At 43.2% G+C, this 14,482-nt stretch overlaps 1 pseudogene; it reads right to left on the reverse strand.

Annotated features, from left to right (window-relative positions):
• Window positions 1-2,453: 2,453 nt before the first annotated feature.
• On the reverse strand, window positions 2,454-2,552 carry LOC125080220 (uncharacterized; annotated as a pseudogene).
• Window positions 2,553-14,482: the final 11,930 nt, after the last annotated feature.

Raw genomic sequence — 14,482 nt, forward strand, 5'->3', positions numbered from 1 at the left:
TCTGAATGGGAGCAAACCAGAAGGCTCATTTACATGCTGGCGAGGGAGGTGGGCATACCCTGTAGGTCTGATTCATCACTGGAATACCAGAGGATTTTTGGAAGTTGTTATTATTGTTGATCTCATTCCAGACTTTCTGAATCAAAATCTTGGCTAGGGGATGGAGTGGGTGGTGAGACTCAGAGCTACAGCTATCAGTTAGGTTTCAGAACCACTGACCTGGATAAAAGAAAGCCACTAGGGGAATTTGAGCAGGAAAAATGACAGTCAGATTTGCATTTTAAAAAATGACTCAAGCAGCTATGTTGGGCATGGTAGGAGGGGAGGGGACCTAGAGGACAGAATTCAGGGCATGACAAAAACCTCAGAACCAGATAAGAGGATTAAGAGCAGCAAAGCAGGTGGCAGGAGGGTGTTAAGTGGGCTGACAGAGGGGGATGGGGGTCCGAAGGAGGAGATGAAGTCCGTGATGCAACAGCCTATGAGACAAGGAAGGCCAGTGGCCCAGAAGAAGAATGGGACTTTTCCCTGGAATGAGATGGGGAGCCCTGGAGCATTTTAAGGAAGACAGTGACATGATCCACTGCTTGGAAAGGGATCATAACCTGGCTGCAGGGAGTTTCATCAATGAGCGGCACCTTAGCAAGTGTTTCCTTAGCACAGGGGCTCTTGGGGGCAGAGAGCTGGAATAGCTGCTTCCTGCCATCTCTGTCCAAACTCCAGGTTCTTGGGGCACTGGGGTGGCTCAGTCGGTTAAGTGGCTGAGTCTTGATTTCGGCTGAGGTCATGATCTCCCAGTCCTGGGATCACACCCTGAGTTGGGCTCCATGCTCATCGCGGAGTCTGCCTGAGGATTCTCTCTCACTCTCTCTCCCTCCGCCCCTCCCACTGCTCTCTCTGTGTCAAATAAATAAATCTCTTTAAAAAAAGAACTCCAGGGGCGCCTGGGTGGCTCAGTGGTTAAGCCTCTGCCTTGGGCTCAGGTCATGATCTCAGGGTCCTGCGACCGAGCCCCGCATCCAGCTCTCTGCTCATCGGGGAGCCTGCTTCCCCCCCTCTCTCTCTGCCTGCCTCTCTATTTGTGATCTCTCTCTGTCAAATAAATAAAAATCTCTAAAAAAAATTAAAAAAAAAAAAAAAAAGAATTCCAGGGGCGCCTGGGTGGCTCAGTGGGTTAAAGCCTCTGCCTTCGGCTCAGGTCATGACCTCAGGGTCCTGGGATCGAGCCCCGCATCGGGCTCTCTGCTCAGCGGGGAGCCTGCTTCCTCCTCTCTCTGTGCCTGCCTCTCTGCCTACTTGTGATCTCTCTCTGTCAAATAAATAAATAAAATCTTTAAAAAAAAAAAACTCCAGTTTCTAGAGCGTGTTATTAATGCATTCAGACTAATAAAGACAGGGAAAGAAGAAAAACAATAAGGTCTGATTTATGGGAAAATATTAAAGAAAACCAAAGACAAATACTCTAGTGTAAGTAAAAGAAGGATCTCAATGCCAAAAAATCAGCCAGGTTTTCACTCAGGGAAAATGAATAATGTGCTATGATCATTGAATGTAGTCTAACACCAAGAACTCTGCTGTACGTGTCAGTAACTGGTTGGAGTTAACTGTAAACCTTTGGGTTTCTTTTTTTTTTTAAATATTTTATTAATTTATTTGACTGAAAGAGAGAGAGATCCCAAATAGGTAGAGAGGCAGGCAGAGAACGAGGGGGAAGCAGGCTCCCTGCTGAGCAGAGAGCCCGATGCGGGGCTCGATCCCAGGACCCTGAGATCATGACCTAAGCCGAAGGCAGAGGCTTAACCCACTGAGCCACCCAGGTGCCCCTGGATTTCTTATAAAAGTCCCAGGTTTAGGGGCGCCTGGGTGGCTCAGTGGGTTAAAGCCTCTGCCTTCAGCTCAGGTCATGATCTCAGGTCCTGAGATCGAGCCCCACATCGGGCTCTCTGCTCAGCGGGGAGCCTGCTTCCCTCTTTCTCTCCCTCTCTGCCTGCCTCTCTGCCTGCTTGTGATCTCTGTCAAATAAATAAATAATAAAATCTTTAAAAAAAAAAAAAGTCCCAGGTTTAAGTATTCAGCATTGTGGTTATTTGCCCATCTCTGTGTCCTGTGTTTTTTGGGGGGATGTATTTATCATAATTCTAATCCCAACTCTGTTTCTAGTTTCATTCGGCCTTGTGTAAATCATTTAAATCTTGAGTTTATTAGAGTGCACAGAATTGGATTTGCAATTAGATAGATCCGTATTTTTTTTAAATTCCAGTGTAATTAACATACAGTGTTATATTAGTTTCAGGTGTACAATGCAGTGATTTATCTGTTCTCTCTATTACTCAGTGCTCCTTGTCATAGGTGCACTCCGAATCCCCTTCACCTATTTCACCCATCCCCTCACCCACATCCCTTCTGGTAACAACAACCAGTTTATTCTCTAGAGTCTTTTTTTTTTTTTAATCAAAAATATGGAATGCTTCATGAATCTGCATGTCATCCCTGTGCAGGGGCATGTTAATCTTCTCTGTATCTTTGCAATTTTAGTATTTAGCACATGTGCTACCAAAGTGAGCATGACAGATTTCTGTTTCTTTCCTAAGTTCTTCTGATGGACATTCAAATGTGTTTTATAAACATTTGAACCCTAATTTCTGCATGTTTAAGGTCAATATGAAGGTCAAAGAAGCTAAATTTATACAATATACCAGAACAGTGCCAGGCACATCGTAGGCCCTCTGTAAAATCTGGTTGCCTTTTTCCAATTGCTTTTCCTCATTTTGAAAATGGAGAGTTGGGAAAGAAGAACAGAAGTGGCCAGCATGTGGCCCCCAAGCCATTTTCATTTCTTGTCTTCATGGCAGACATTCTATTTGATGACAGCCTTCTTTGTTTGGAAACTAGAAGAGCCTCAAAATTCTCCCAACACAGAACCCTGAGCTACTTCTAGCAGCTGCATGGATGTGACACTGAAGATAAAACCTCTTTCTGATCCCTGTACTGGATAAGCTCTAAGGTTGTAGCTGAGACACTCTGAGCCCACAACATACAGAACTCAATTTTCAAAATCATACAACTGGGGGGAAAGCAAATTTTTTTAAAGCTCAGAAGAGACAAGCACTAAGGTATGGAATGGGATAGCTTGCTGATGGAAGCTTTCAGGAAGGTCTGAGAGTGGCGATGAGATTGGTCATTGTGGAAGGCAGAATTAAGACCCCACAAAGTTGTCTATGTCTCAGTTCCTGGAACCCGTGAATGTATTACCTCACATGACAAATGGAATTTTTGGTTGTGACTCAGAATCTTGAAATAGGGAGATTATCCTGGAATATCTGGGCGAGCCCACTATATTAACAAGGGACTTTATAAGAGAGAGAGGGAGGCGGAAGGGTCAGAGTCCGAGGAGATGTCAGGATGGAAGCAGGAGTCAGGGATGCGACCAGTCAAGGAATGCAAGCAGCTTTTAGAAGCCGGAAAAGGCAAAGAACTGACTCCACACATCCCTCCTCCCCAGAGCCTCCAGGAGAAATGCAGTCTTACTGACACCTTTTAAGACCCATTTTCAGCTTCTGACTACCAGTACTATAAAATAATCAATGTGTGTTGTTGTTACAAGCCACCAAGTTCATGGTAATTTGTTGTAACAGCAACAGGAAATTAACGCAGCCCTTTAAAGAAGGGCTTGGATAGACAGTAAAAGAGGGACAATTTGGGTGAGTAGTAGATGATAAGCAGAGGCTTAGAAGTGAGCCTAAGCAAAGTAGACAGTGGGAAGGATGGATCCTGACCAGTTTGAAGAGGGGAGATAGGCTGTTGCCAAGAAGGAACACAGCCCAAGAGTTAAGCCTTGGAGAGGTTTGATAGCCTGAATGTGAAACCTCCTTCTGCTTTTTTCAGTAACCTTGGTCCAGTTTCTTAACGTTTCTCGCATTACAATGTTATCTATAAAAGTGAGAATAATGGTGTTGCCCATGTCATGGGGTTAAGTGAGATCCTGGATGTAACCTGTCTGGTACTGAATAGTGCTCCATAATGGGAGACAAAGGTGAACTGCCACTTCATTAGATTATAAAAAACTGAATACCAGAGATTAGGAAGCTTTACTTCCAAGACATTGGGGGACCATCCAAAGATCTTGAATAGAAAACTAACTTAAAAACGCAAAAGGAGGGGCTGCTGGGTGGCTCAGTGGGTTAAGCCTCTGCCTTCGGCTCGGGTCATGATCTCAGGGTCCTGGGATCGAGTCCTGCATCGGGCTCTCTACTAGGCAGGGAGCCTGCTTCTTCCTCTCTCTCTCTCTACTTGTGATCTCTCTCTCTGTCAAATAAATAAAATCTTAAAAAAACAAACAAACAAAAAAACCGCAAAAGGATTCCTATGGTAAATTAACCTGGCAAAGACAAAAGACAGGAAAACCAACCCTTTAAAGGGAAAGTTTGAAGGATAGAATTGATCTTCACCTTAATATAGGAAAAGTCAGGCACCTACTGTCCAAGCGTTCTGGCTGACTCTAATGGTTTATTATTGGGGCAGACCTTAGTGGAAACACCTCTAGGCTGGTAGTTCAGAGAGAAAAGCTCTTGCGTAGGCTGTGTCAGCCCGTCATTACTTGCTTTGAGCAAGCCCCTAATGTCTATGGGTTCGGGTCCCCACTGGTGAACTCAGCCCTCACGGCTCGACATGTGCTGAGGCCTCTGTTTCCAAGTCACACTCCTCTTGGGCTTATCTCTTCTGTGAGCCTGAGGTCAAATGATTTATCTTCAGAAAACCACAAGGATAAAAGAGGCCTCCTGAAAAGCAAGTTAGTCCTAATTGCTATGAATCTCAGTAACTACTGAAACCCTGCCCTTACCAAATAATTAGATATATATATATATTTTTTTTTACAAGGATGTGAAGAGTAGTAGCTACAGGACATTCAAAAGGTATAAATCAACATGTAAATACTGCATTTCATATCCAATTAGATTGTTTCTAACCATGCTAAGGATCACCTGTGTGGCATCCTTTGGACAGGGCCTTTTGCCTAAAACAAGCCAGGGAAAGAGAACAACTTCTTCCCCGTGTCCAGCTAGTCAACTGGGATGGTGCAGCTAGTTACTCAAACCATCAATGTGTTTCCTGCTTGTGAATTGTTAGTTCAACAGAATTACCCTTATTGTGGAGAAAATCTCTAATAAAAATTGTCCAAATAGCGTGTGAAAAACAGCAAAAGGTAAAAAAGAAAAATACTCGGAATAATTTGAGGTGCAACATTTCCCAATACTAAGTGAGAAAAGAATGCTTCCTGCCTTTAGCCAGTAACTCAGGATCTAACCAACACTTTGGTACAGAGTGAGATGTTGACAGTAATTTGAAGAAAAGTGCTATCATCCACAGTCAAGTGTCAGCAGTCAGGACACCTTCGATGCTAAAGGAAGCTATTTAAACCCCGTATTTTTAGAAGAGGAAATAAACAATATAGCAACAAACGGGGAAGATCATAGACAACCACAGTCATTGACATTGTCCAGGTATCACTAGACCCCCCAGCATTCTGAAACCTCCTTGCTTTAGTATCTAAATGAAAGACCTCCAGAGCCCAGCCTCACAAAGTGTGAGAAGCCCAATGCCTTCCTTGCCAGGTGCCTGAGGATTCCCGGAGTGGGAAGGATGTGGGTTGTTGACCAACGGAGGTCGGGTCCAGCTTCCAGCTCCGTGTTCACCTCTCTCTGATGGAACCCGATACCCTGCCAAGATTTGGAGCTGTCCCAACTCTCAGCGAGGTCTGTTCTGTTCCAAAACTTATGCATATTGCCTCTCTCCCACGCCGTATTTTCTCCACATTGGTTATATAAACTGTCTAAGCCAAGTTCATAGAAGATGGGGGGAAAGCAAAGCAGAATTACCGAAAACCAGAGAACACCTTAAAACAGGACATTAGCCCTCGGTGAGGTCAAAGGTAGCAGCTACCCCACTCTGTAGGCTCTGGCTTCCCCACAGGGTGCTGATACCTCACTTCGCCTCCTCTCAGAAAACCTGTCTTCACATCCTTTCTTCTGGGAATGTCCAGAAACATTGCTTCTATTTTCTTTGTCCATAAAAGAGAGACTTAAAAGTCCTAGTACTTCATTGTCAGGACATGGGCACGAGTCTGCCTGGACTGGGTGTTGAGTGTGGGGGAAGGGGGTAGAGAGTGGGAGTGTGGAGCACAGGCAGCTCTCTTCTGTTGCTGCGCAGTCCGGGAAATGCCGGGTCTTTTGTTGTTGCTGCTGCTGCTCTCATTCTCCTCCTCCCTTCCATTCCTTCATCCTCCTCCTAGCCTGCCTTTCTTTCTCTTCTTCCTTCTACTCTTTTCTTGTCATTTTGTTTTTGAGATTTTATTTATTTGAGAGAGAGAGCGAGCACTAGCAGAGGAGGGGGGCGGGGAGCAGCAGGCAGAGGGAGAAGCAGGCTCCCCTCACCCCCCCCCCCCCCAGCGGGGAGCCCGATGCAGGGCTGGATTCTGGGACCCTGGGATCATGACCGGAGCTGAAGGCAGACGCGTAACCGACTGAGCCACCCAGGCGCCCTACCCCCTTTTACTCCTCTTTCATGCCTCCTCTTCTTTTTATATAAAGTTTGAGAAAATCCATCCTAAAATTCGTAAGTTATTTTACTAAGGAAAATCCGGAGTCTCTAACCTGTCTTCAACGCTCTCTGTAATAAGACCCAGCCTACCTTACTTCCCAGTTAACCCCTTCGTGTAGCCTGTGTTTTAGCAAAATGGCATTATTTACAGATCTCTGACCTCTCCCCACCGTGGAGGCCTTGCTCATTCTTTTTATATCTACATAGTCCAGATTCTCGAGAGAAAGAGAACTGACAGAGGAGTATATATATATATACATATATATAGACAGAGAGATTTTATATGTGTGTGTGTGTCTGTCTATATGTATTTATTTATAGATATACGTATTTAGAAAGAGAGAAAGAGATGGCTAGATAGTGATGATAGGTTGAGAAATGGGCTCATGCTATTGTGGAGGCTGAGAAGTCCCATGATCCGCCATCTGCTGGTGGTGTAATTCAGTCTGAGTCTGGACGCTGGAGAACCAGAGAAGCCTAGGACGTAAATTCCATTTGAAGGGCAGGGGAAAAAAAAAAAAAGAGTAAATCCCTTTCCTTCTATCTTATTTTCTGTTCAGACCCTCAATAGATAAGATGCGACCCACCCACGCTGGGGAGGGCAATCTACTTTAGCGAACCGCCACTGCAAATGCTGATCTCATCCAGAAATGCCCTCACAGACTGACCCACAAACAGTGGTTACTCTTGGGCACCTCTAGCTACTCAGGCTGACGTTGCAATTAATCATCACAACATCACCAAACCCAGCCTACTCCTGGAAGTTCAGCTGAGCATTACACTTCTCACTACTCAGTACAGATAATACCTACCCTGACCACCTTTCAGGCCCCCATGAGGTTCTGCCTCCAAAACAGAGATGGTGGATTGCTTCAATCTGCTCTTCAGTTCTGCTGCTTTGAGTCAGACTGTAGAGTCAGGAAGAGCTGTATTTGAATTCCAGCCCCGTTGCTTCTTAGTATGTGTGTATTTATTTCCTTGGGCAGACTATTTTACCTCTCTGTGTCACATTTTGCTTGTCTGTGAATGAGAATAAAGTAATACCTCAAGAGTTGTTGACGGGGGTTGTGCCTGGGTGGCTCAGTGGGTTAAAGCCTCTGCCTGAGGCTCAGATTATGATCTCAGGATCCCAGGATCGAGCCCCACATCGGGCTCTCTGCTCTGCAGGGAGCCTCCTTCCCCCTCTCTCTCTTCCTGCCTCTCTGCCTACTTGTGATCTCTCTCTGTCAAATAAAGAAGAGTTGTTGAGGGGATAAAGAAAAGAATGTACATACACTCCTGAACACGGTGCCTGACACACAAAAAGAGCTGAGTATTAGCTTTGCAGAGCTGTTTCCTAACATTTGAATAAGACTGCATGGTTTAAAAAATCTCTTCTGGATTTATAAACCCCCAATATCCCCTGAAATAGGCAGAACAAATTTATATGCATATTTTACAGATAAGGAAATAGGGTTTTAAAGAAAATAAGCAACTTTACCAGGATTCTAGCAAAAATTAAAGGCCAAGTTGACTGTCAGCTTCTTCTGTTCTTGACCCTCCATTTAGTTACAGATAAACTGTACTCACCTGAGCAGGACCTTTGTTCTTTAAGGAGCCTCTCTCACAAACGTTCTAGAAATAGAAAGTGTGGGCTGCATGGACCCCAGTACCACTGTTCAGGAGACGAAAATAGGGATGGGAGGAAGGAAGAAAGGTTGCATATTGGGTTGTAAATTCCCCAGGGGAGAAATAATTGAAGAACTGTTTATGATAGAAAACTATAATTAGGAGTAATGGGATGAAATTAAGGAGAGAGAAATAACAAGTTTATAATAAGGTTCCAGTATGAGGTATTCAAATTTAATTGTGTTTTTTAAGTAATGTCAGACTCCCAGATGCTGTAGCGATGAAGACTGTATACAAATGGATACATAAATAAATGACTTTATAATCCACACAATCAAACTAGTGTGCCTTATAAGCCAAGATGCCATTTCACAATTGCACATTTAGAATTGGCACAGCAATATGAAAAAGAAAAAAATCTTTTATTGGCCTGGGAATTGGATTATTTCCTATGTCTTATAACCTTGCAACTTACTAAGAGGAATGGAGAAATTCCACCTCCTCTACAAAACAAACAAACAAACAAACAAACAAAAACCTCAGACTCTTCAGCTTATTAGATGTTGTAATCCACTTCTGAGTTGAAGCATCACACGATAGACAATAGGAGGTTAATTTAACCAACAGAATATTACAATCAACCACTTCAATTTCATTGTTCAGACCCTCCGAGACCTAAGGAGTGAAGGGGAAAAATATTCATACTAATCTTTACATTTTCTACACTGCTCTGGAGACACAGTTAACGAATTCATTCAGAACGAGTGCTACAGGAAAATGTGGGAACTTGAAGAAGATGCCCTGCTTTTCAGCGACTGGCTTCTCAGTGGAATCAAATTATTTGGAGTGCTTTGTTTTAAGGTCATTATTTTTCATTAGACAAGCTGCTGCTGTTATCCAGAAGTTAACAGTGGGAATATGTCTGGCTGACACAACAAACACAGCTCTAGTTCCACAGTTATTAACGCCTCTAACAATTTAGGATACAATAAATGATGATGCGCCATGGCATTTAGTGCTCACACAATAGCAGGGAACTTGCTGCTGATCTGTCTTCCGAAAATAGAACACACACGGGCAGGTGTATGCACGCACACGCTGAACCCATAATAGTCACTTGCGGATGGCTACCAAATACATCATGGCAAATAAATGGAATTTTATAAGTGTAGGGTGTCCCTGGATGATTCATGATATAAGAAGAGAATTTCTGATACAAAGCACTGGTCTGGGAATTTGAATGCCTTAAGGCAGTCACGTGGATCTCCTCCGGATGATAAGGACATATGCAAAGATGTTACTAAATGTTTGCAGAATTCTTTCCACCTAGATTTTCCCAGTGGGAATTGTGTGAGTCAGTCCCGGCGGTTCTAACACTAACATGGGTCAACTCAAGGCTAGTCCTGGCCCCATGCACAGCAACTGGATTTTACCTTTCTTTCTTTTCTTTCTTTCAGATTTATGAGCTACATTGGCATGGCAAAGTCTCCATGGAGTTCTGTAACACATGGCCACAACATTTTTCAAACTTATTTGTGCACTGAACCTTTTCTGTGTGATTTACTAATTAATATTTTGCATACCAGTATTTAATGACTATTAGTTTGGAAACAAGATCTTAATCCTCATGTCCCTTCCTATATACAAACACACATGGGGAATTTTCATGATTCAGTAGAAGGAAGGCTGCTCCCTATAGCTCTCCTACTGCTGAAACTCAGATGCTCCAGTGTCTGGAGAACTATGGCCATGTAAGAACCCTTCCACCTTGCATTCTTCCTCTGAACCCCAGTCTGAAGAGTTTGCTGGGCTCACTTGGGTTTGTTGGGTTTCTCTTCTTATTCTACCCCAGCAAAACTTCTATTAGTCCATACATTTCCAACCTCCACCATGACTGGGAGATTTTCTCTCCGCACAAGAGCCTCTGTATAGCATCACGACCAGGCCAACTAATGAGACAGATACAAAGCTTCTTGAGAGAAGCAGTCATTGCTATATCACCAGAGTCTAGCTCAGTGCCTGTCATAAGGTCAAGGCTCACTCGTTATGAATGAATTAAATTAAAACCACCAGGGCTTTCCACGAATTCATTCAGTTGGCTAGAATAGTGGCCAAAGATTTTCCGACCAACGTTTTCAAGGCTTAGGGGTTTTCTCCCAATTCCTAATTGCTCCGCTCCCCATCAATAAGCATGTGTTCAGCAACCACATGAACAGATGACTGCTTCAAAGGTCAAGGTCAGTTGACTTAATCCCTGCCCATTGAGATCAGTCTCCATTTCTTTTCCTCCTAAGAGTCCATAACTTAATTCAGTTACTAGAATGTGACCAATTGCTATCATAACTTATATACCTTTTCATAATCAGTAGTTCATTTTGTCTCCTACCCTATCAGGTTCCCAGGCAGATCAACCCTTATTCAGTACAGACTAAATATATCCACAAACCAGATTATTCAAAGCGCAATTTAGCTGCTTTCATTTTCTGCTTAGCTAGAGGTTGCATTCCAGTCTGCCGGCCTGGTATAAGACTGGATGGCTTCCTGAGTCATCACCCTATGGTGTGTGTTAGAGATGGGGAATCATGACTCATAGGAGGTCAGGAGGGAGAGGATCTTAAAAACTATCTAGTAATAGAATAGTTGTAATATCAATGGTAACCCTTCCACTACATTCTTTGCATAAGCTTCTTAAATCAGCAAGTATGTTCTCATTGTTTCAATCAGCCAAAAAGACTGGCAGAAAATAAATATAAGGAAACAGAGTGATTTGCTCAAGATCACGTAACACCAGGATTTGGCACAGATCTTTCACCTCTGAGCCCAGCATTCTTTCTCTATTATCTGAAGACCAAGAAGGAGGAGGGGAGAAAGAGGAAGGGAGGGAGAAAAAGGAGGGAGGAGGAGGAGTTGAGAGAAGCACTTGACCTGAAGTATGTGCCTGACATACTTGGAATGAATGATAATAATTCTTATATGCAAATAAACTCATTGTGTTTTAGCTTTTTCATAATTAAAATGGATAATATTCTCTACCACGTGTTGATGTGAAGATTAAGTGAATTGCTATCCAAAAATTAACATATGTGTATGTTTGCCTATTTACATATGTATCTTAGAATAGTGCTCAATATATAGTAAGTACTCAAATAATGTCAATCATTATAAATGTACAGTACTATACAAGTTATAAAAGTTTTGAAATATTACCATAATTCATCTTCAAAATAACTCTTCGAAATCTGTGATTATATCTTCATTTTATAGATGAGCAAATGGAAACACAAAGAGTTTAAGTGACAGTATTCAGGCAGTGGTAGCTGGCTGCTTGCCCACCCCACAGCTACCTCCTGCAACTAGCCACAAATGGGAGCAAAGACTTCACAGCATGTGGACGTGTCCAGGATCACATAGTCAAGTTAGGTGCAGGATGTTGGGCTCCGTGTGTGCCAAACCCCGGACACAACCTGGATCCTGGGAACCTCTTATTTTATCTTTAACTATCTAGACTGTCAGCTTGTTAGCTTGAAATGTGTCTCTTTCTCTTGATGAGAAGGGTTCAGAAAGAAAAAAAAAATAATCTGCTAAACAAATGATCTAGTTAATTAAGCTCTAGCTAAGACCTTACTTTCTAATTATACCTTCATACCAGAACATTTTATAAACATTGACTATAAAGCAGAGAGACACGCTGGGAGGGAACAGGTTAACCAGTCTAAATCTTCATAGCATTTTTTTATAACAACCACTGACTAAAACAGGGAGCTCCCTCCTCCCCAGTCTGGAGCTTTGTCTCTTTTTTCCTCCCTTTCCCCCATCTCTATTTTGTTACTTGAAAAAAATACCCATATACCTTCTTAAGGCAGATGGATCATAACCCAAGTTTGTGCTCACCAAGAGAGAACACAAAGAGCCACCCTCGAATGTTAGCACAGGCTTCAGTTAGAACACTGCACATGACCTCTCCCGCGCGTCTGTCTTGGATGGATCGGTTAGGTGTGCTGTGCTGAGCACTGTCCTGTAGGTACAAAGTGTCAACCTGCAGTCGGCTCACTGGTTAGGATCTTCGCTAATCAGCCAGAATGTGATCACAGTGTCATTACTTGGAATTAGAAAGGACTGACCTAAATTATGAACCCATTGTTTACTTACTACAGCTTTCTTCCTTGAAGAGTCAATTAAAGCTTTCAAATCTCGGTTTCCCTACCCAGAAACTGGGATAATAATATTTACCTCTCGGGTTGGTTAGAAAATGAAACAAGCTCATGCATTCATGATACTTGGTCTAAAATTCTGTTATTCACTATTCATGGGTAGGTATGTTGAATAGCTAGTTTTGACTGCGAGGTATTTGGCAAAAGTTCAATCTAGTCCCTCACTTTTTTAAAGTCCTGAGTCTGAACTACCAGAGTCTGAACTCTGCTATAAACCTCCTTCTTAAGGTCTGGGAAGAGCAATGTGTTAAAGGATTTAGGGAGATTTCATTTAACCTTGCAATGAGATGAAAACCAAGCTCTCCCAAATCGGTTCTCAGCCCTGTCAACATCTCTGCCTTTGTCTCTGTTAATTTTGTCCTGTTGGCCTGGACTAATACTACAAGGCCTTTAGCTGTGTTAATTAAAAACACCAGCCAAGCAAGATGCTTAAGGATGTTTCTGCCAAAGGCAGTCCCCAGCTTTAAACAGCCAGATTGATTTAAGAGTTTTTAACCAACTGCTCTATAAATTTCCCAGCCAACAGCATGGTGTTGTGGAACAGTAAGTGGGGTTTGGAAGCCCAGTGGTTTCCAGGCTCTCTGCCATATGAAGGAGACAAAGGGAGGGGAGTGAGAGCAAAGCCTATCCTCAAAGACAGTGGGAGATAGTCTGGAAGAGGACAATGAAGGGAAATTAAAAATGTTACTTCAGATCCAGGTGCAGAATGATTAGCTGCTGTAACTTACTTTGGTCGGACTCTGGAGGATGCTGGAGCACTACGAAGCAGACCGCAAAGTTTCACTTGACCAGTCTAGCTATTGGACACATAGAAATGAGGGCACTGCCTGGCAGTGAGGATGTTTGTTTACAAAAGTCAGGCTTATGAGTTATTGGAAAAGAATAGAAGATGGGACTTTCTGTGGTTTTTCGATATGGAGAAAATAAACCACTTCAGGGCCCCATGGTCCAGATGGTGGGCCATGGTGAGCATCCCCACCATGAGCAAGGCACATGCTGAGGCTTCAGGAAGCAGATGGTAACTGTGTGGCTCCAAACAGTCTGCTCAGAGCCAGGCAATATCCTGTAAGTGGATAACAAGGGAGTAGAATCTACTCTCCTCCCCCTCCAACCACCAGTGGGGTAGGTGGAGGCAGGGTGTCAGGGTGTCAGCAGAGCTGGGTTCAGTTTAAAGATGCTTCTGAATGTTCTGAAACAGGTGGGGACTTCCTCTTTGTGTTCTAGAATTACAATCTAGATTTTGCTTACTTTTTTTCAACACCTGACATGAAGATGTGAAGTTTCACACTAATATACTGCTTCTTGGCCTTTATTGGGCACCTAGGAAGTTTATTAAAATACAGATGCGGGACGCCTGGGTGGCTCAGTGGGTCAAAGCCTCTGCCTTCGGCTCAGGTCATGATCCCAGGGTCCTGGGATCGAGCCCGGCATCGGGCTCTCTGCTCAGCGGGGAGCCTGCTTCCTCCTCTCTCCCTGCCTGCCTCTCTGACTACTTGTGATCTCTGTCTGTCAAATAAATAAATAAAATCTTTAAAAAAAATACAGATGCTTAAACCTTAATACAGACCTATTGGATCAAAATGGTGGTGTCCAAAGGTCTATGTTTAAGAAGTACCACAGGTGACTTTGGTGTCTACCCAAGGTCGAGAAGCTTAGAGGTTTTACTCTTGACACAGTAATGTGAAGAGAATGTAGTCCGCCGTTCGAGAGTCCTAGCTTTAACACTTATTACATAAGGGATTTGGGTCAATTACTTCACTTTTTAAACCCTCAGATTCCTCAAATAAAAATGGGGATGAGGATAGTAACTCCACATAACACCGATAAAAAGATTATTATTTTTTTTAAAGATTTCATTTACTTATTTGAGAGAGAGAGAGAGAGGAGAAAGCAGGCTCCCCACCTAACAGAGAGCCCGATGTGGGTGGGGCTCAATCCCAGGACCCTGGGATCACGACCTGAGCCGAAGGCAGAGGCTTTAACCCACTGACCCACCCAGGCGCCCCATGATAAAAAGATTATTAAATGAGTTTACATACATTGAAATTATTTGCTCACACAGTATT

The sequence above is a fragment of the Lutra lutra genome, chromosome 10 (assembly GCF_902655055.1).
Source record: "Lutra lutra chromosome 10, mLutLut1.2, whole genome shotgun sequence".
In the NCBI taxonomy this organism is placed as follows: domain Eukaryota; kingdom Metazoa; phylum Chordata; class Mammalia; order Carnivora; family Mustelidae; genus Lutra; species Lutra lutra.